Source organism: Rattus norvegicus, chromosome 8, assembly GCF_036323735.1.
Source record: "Rattus norvegicus strain BN/NHsdMcwi chromosome 8, GRCr8, whole genome shotgun sequence".
NCBI lineage: Eukaryota > Metazoa > Chordata > Mammalia > Rodentia > Muridae > Rattus > Rattus norvegicus.
Genome location: NC_086026.1, coordinates 42,649,682 through 42,655,477, shown reverse-complemented (window position 1 = coordinate 42,655,477; position 5,796 = coordinate 42,649,682). Strand labels below are relative to the sequence as shown.

Sequence of the window (5,796 nt, the reverse complement as noted above, 5' to 3'; positions counted from 1 at the left end):
GGTATATTTACACAAAGGACTACTACTCAGACATTAAAAACAATGACATTATGAGTTTAGCAGGCAAATGAATGCAACTAGAAAATATCATCCTGGGTATGCTAACTCAGATCCAAAGGTACTCACTTATAAGTGGATATTAGCCACGAACTCTGTGATAACTATCATACAATCCACAGACCCAGGAAATCTAAGTAACAGGAAGAACCTAAGAGAGGATGCTTGAATCTCTCTCACAAGGGAAAATACAATAGACATTGGAAACTGTTGGAAAGAGGAAACTGACTGTGAGGTAATTGGAAAGGGGACTAAGGGTACAGATCAGGTATGGGGAGAAAAGTGGTAGGAAAGGGCTGTGAGCGAGAATGGAAATCAGTGCAGGAGGGCATCTTCGAGACAAGCTGGAGACCTGGGACAGTAAGGCTCCTGGGAGGATATAGGGGTGACCCTAGATGAGACTCTTAGCAGCAGGGGAATATGAACACTGAATTGGTCATACACTGTAGCCATCTCCAGTGGAGGAATTTGATTCCAATCCAGCCACAAAACCTTCCACCCCAAATTTTCCCTGCCTATAAGATGTGCAGAGATACAGGACCAACCAATGACTGGCCTAATTTGAGACCCACTCAATGGGAGAGAGCCAACCCCCAACACAATTAATGATATTTTTCTATGCTTGCAGAAAAAAGCCTAGAAAAACAGTACCATGTAGGAGGTTTCATCCAGCAGTTTATGGAAACAAATGCAGAGACCTATGGCCAAATATTAGGCAGAGCTCTCAAAGTCTTGTGGAAGAGTCATGAGAAGGATTGAAGGACACCATAATATCTACAGAGTTAATTATTTGAATCCATGGGTACATACTAAGACTGAACCTATACATATGTAGCACATGTGAAGCTTGATCTTTGTGTGTGGCCCCAACATTTTAATTGGGGGCAGCCTCTGACTCAGACTCTATTGCCTACTCTGGATCCCTGTTCTATATCTGGGCTGCCTTGTCTCACCTTAGTGGGAGAGAATGCATTTAGTTCTGATGTGCCAGGGTATATTAGTACCTGGGAGGAGGGAGAAATTGGAGAATGGAACTGGGTGGAGAAGAGGCAAGGGGGCTGTGATTGAGATGTAAAGTGAATAAGTAAAAAATTAATTAATTAATTAATTAATTAATTAATGAAAATAAAAGAAAGGTTAAATATGGAGGACAATGAAAGGGGAGGGTAAAGGAGAAAATGGGGAAAGGGATAAATAGAAAATGCAAATGTTGTATTTCTTTTTACTACATTTATTGTGTGTGCCTGTCTCTTTGGCTCTGTGTGTGTGTGTGTGTGTGTGTGTGTGTGTGTGTGTGTGTGTGTGTGTCCTTTATCCTTGCAAGGTCCAGAATATGGAATTAGGAAAAACTTCATATACATTTTCTTTCTCCTGTGAGTGAGTATTAGAAACTGAGTTCAGATCATCAGGCTTAGTGTCAATTATTGTTCTGCACTGATACTTTAGTCATATGATTTTACACTTGAAGGGAGTAATAGGACACAGAGAATAAGTGTGCTGTTGCAGTAAAAAATAAAAAATGGCAGAATGGTTCCTGCGTGAACCCTGGCAGTCATGCTTTCTTGCTAATTCTGGCATCATTAGGCCATTGGAGCTAGAGCTAATTTATCTCAGTGTTTCCATGCTGTCCCCATCTATTTTATGACCTGCTGTCTGTGATCCATTCCAACACAGCACCCTGTCAGGTCACCCCATACTCACTCACAGGTCTCTTGGCTGGTTTCCACCATGTGAGGCTACACATCCAAACCCTGGTTGACCCAGTGCATCTGGGCCACTATGTACTCCCTTGAACTCAATTAAGTCATCACGTGAAAGAACATATCACAATCATCTGATCCAGTTGATAAGATATAATTTGCCCATCTATACAAATATCCAATAAAAATTTACTGTGAAAAGAGAATAGTCATTATGACCTGTAATAAGTGCAAAGAGGAATCTTAACATCTGCTGCCATATTTTCTCTCTCCCTCATCCTCACTCCAGCCTCCTCTGCCTCTCTAAATTTTTTCTACCACCCATCCTTCCTTCTCATTCAACCACAGGCCTCACTCTATTCTATACCTGCATTCACCTGCATTATGACATCAATATTCAGTGCACTAAGCACCAAGTCTGACAACTGAATTTATTCTTCAGGACAAACATGTTAGAAAGAGAATATTGATTCTTGCATGTTCACCTCAGATCTCAACAAACATGTGACATGTCAACACAGAAACACTAAATAAATGTAAATAACTTTTAATTAAATGTAATCTAGACAAATATTCAAAATAAATGAAATAAACATTAAAGTGTACACAATTAGTGAAAAGCCATCAAATGCAATACAGTAAGATATATGTTGACTGCAAAAAACATTTAAGGCATATGATGGATGGAAAGACCAAGATATACGTTTCAAGATTAGGTCAGTAGTGGAATGTTTGCTGGCATGCCTCAGAGCCAGGATTCAATAAACAGCACTGAAAAAGAAAATTACAATGATTTTTAATATTACACATATTCACATGTAAATACATATCATAACTTACTAATCATTTTAAAACTTTGGAATATACACCTGAACATGTAAACACTTTATGTCTCTGCAGAGTGGGATGGGATTATTAGCCATGTTTCATCTGGATAATATTGTCTGCATTTTTTTCAGTTGTGTATGCAATGTGCTGGAAAAAATAAACATGATGAAAATAGCATCAACTTCATATTTATACCATGGATTCTTTCAAATTTTGAATAGGCTATTAAGAGTATTACAGGTGAGAATTAGAGAAAGCATTCATTGGGGTTTTGGCCTTGCAGGTTCTATACTATCCTGGTACCTTTTCACTATGTTCAGCTGTATGTCTTACATAACATGAAGTGAAAATCTGTTTCACCACATGCTACCTACAGAAGAAAAACCTACATAATTATAAATTAAAGTACATCATGGCTTCATTATACTTCTTTACTCAAGCTACAATAGTGATAAAGCAGATAGTATATGACTTTTGTTCAATGAATAAGAATGAGGATATGTATGGGAGCTAATGTTTGCTAGCAACCTTGACAGGAGAGGTATTAATAATCTGAAGTTTCATAAAGATTGGATGTGAGATCTGTCATATTGACTAGTATAAAAATCAGTATTGGTAAAGGTAACAGAGAAAAGGATATGGAAAATGTAGTAAATATCACTTATTGATAGAAGAATGGAGGAAGCAAAAGAAGGCGCATGAATCTAAAAGGGGAAGCACTGGACAGTGGGAAGCAGAGAACATCTCTCTGTCCTTAGCTGACCTGCTGACACATCATCAGTGAATGCTGATCCCAGGCAAGTGTTAGAACATGGTCAGTGAAGGGGAACAGATATTGTGAAGCTATAAGAGCACAGCAAAGGGGTAAGGACTCACCTGCCGAAGAACTGAGGAAGAAATAGCCTGCCCTCTAAAACTCATTGCAGAGTGATTGGTCATGGGAACATGTAAAACTCAGTGTTAGATGGTAATATGTGAAAGTCTTACTTAAGTTCCTGGATGAACAATCTTGCATCCAATATAAGATTTTATCACCTGTACAAGAAGAAAATCAAGGGGTAAACATAAATATTTGTGAAATCAGAGTCTCAGTAAATGAGTAGAGTCAGGCTTCGTGTACACATACATGACGGAAATCATGACAGTCACACAGAAGTAAGTGTAGACATCAGCAGTCAACCTGGAATCTGGCTTGTAGGAATACCTGCCACCCCCAAAAGTGCTGTTGGAATTTTACAGTTCAAATTCTCTTACCTCTGGATATGTTTCCCCAAGAAATCTCCTAAAAACCATGTAGAGTCTTTATGCTGTTCAAATAAATTTCCTCATCTGATGACAAAAGAACAGCCATATCTATTGCAGAGGATTCTTGTACTCAAAAACACCATTTCACATACAGTTTGTGCTTTGTCTCTAGGAGTGTAGCAAGTGCTATTTCATTTGTCAGCAGCAAACAGAGTTACCCTGAGGTCTCCCAGGCTTGGCCCACCCGTAGACACTACCAGTTTGCCACATTCCTGGTCATCTTTGCCTTACAGGTAGAATTTCCTTTCTCACAAATTCCATCAGAGTTTAACATGCCACAGTCTCAAAATGTCAGAGCTGAAAAAGAAAAATCAAGGGTAAGAGGTCCATTCAGGGGTCAGGTTCAGGCTTAGCCTGTAGCTATGCTCAATGAATACAAAACAATGACCAAGGAAAGAATTGGATGTTTGGTAAGATGAGCCCTACAGGGTGGTCCATGTCACTGGAAGGGTTTCATAAGAACCAGGTTTCCCCACTTTAAATAATGAGAATGGACAGGGCTGTAGGGAGGAAGATCAGAGCTCTGCTGTCAGAGCTTGAGCTTATTGCCTATGACCAGACAGGTGCTCTCTGTCACGGCATTATCTGCATCCTCTCAAGGACCTCCCAGCATCATTTCCAATGCATATATAGGCCTGTACACAGGACAGCTGGGGAAATTGAGAATTATTAGTTTCTTAAAATCTGAAATGGAGAGCTGAAGTACTAGGAGAAAGGACAAGAGCTATGACAAAGAGGAGGAATTGAATAAAACAGGGCAAAGAAGGAAAGGATGTGAGGATGTGGAGATGAAGGGTATGGAGTCACTTATAAATGTAGTTTAGTCTCGTATCTTATTCCTCATTGTCAAAAGCCCAGTACACTCGACAAACTATCTGCTTACAGCATCAGCCCCTACTATCTGCCATGATCTTACCTTGTAGGGAGCCCACCCCAAAGGAGAGGTCCAACAGGAACAGCAGGAAATGTTTCCTGGTGGCTTTGGGATCCCAGGCAAAGAGAGTGGTAGAGACAAGGGCAGAGCATTCAAAGCCACAACTATGCATGCTTATATATGAGCTCAGGCTGGAAGGAGAAGCTAATGGGATCCCAAACTATTAGGTTTGATCAGATAGTCTTGGGGCGGGGAGCACAGATCCTAAGTGATTCACTAGTTCTGCTCACGTCTACACCACTACCCAGTGGTTCAAGTTCTTCTGGATTCTTGCCCACAGGTTATTTCATTAACTTTCCAATGAGGATTAGCAGTTCTGAGATATAAGGAAATTTGTGTCTGAGTGTCTGAGGAGTCTAGAGTGTGCTACACCCTAGGTTATCACTCATCACACAGAACTAAACTGTTATCATTAGCCTCCACACACCCAGGTTTTAAATTCTCTGACTCTGTGCAAATAGACTATAAGTCTAGGTATATATCTAATTGCTCAATGGATCACTGAAATCTGATTGCAGATTTGACTCATCTTCCATCCATACTATATTCATATTCCTTAGGGCCAGATGGAAGACAAGGAAACTCTAGGGTCATGGAAGGAAATCATGGTAAGAAAATCAGACTTGCTTCCCTGTCTGAGTAATGCAGTCAGGAAATGTAAAGCACCACAAATAAAGCCTAAATTACACAGGGACCAGAATCATTTTCTACAAACCTCTTAAACATGTTGAAAGACAAAAATAAATTCTGCTTACTTATTACCAAAGTTATGTAAAGCTTTTCTCATTTTCCTCCCCTTGCTAAGTTGAAGAAATGCCCATTATATAAAAATACCTTTGGTGCTGCTCAAATAATATACAGCCATTGGAAAGACAGAAAAGACTCTCCCTTGGGAAGCCCATAACCACACGTGGGTACTGTTGGCTCACAGTCCTGTCATTTAAAGACAAGAAAATCAGATGATGTCCTCCC

At 39.8% G+C, this 5,796-nt stretch overlaps 1 pseudogene; it reads right to left on the bottom strand.

Moving 5' to 3' along the window:
- Window positions 1–3,495: 3,495 nt before the first annotated feature.
- Window positions 3,496–4,936, bottom strand: Pate14-ps1 (prostate and testis expressed 14, pseudogene 1; annotated as a pseudogene).
- Between the last annotated feature and the right edge of the window lie 860 nt (window positions 4,937–5,796).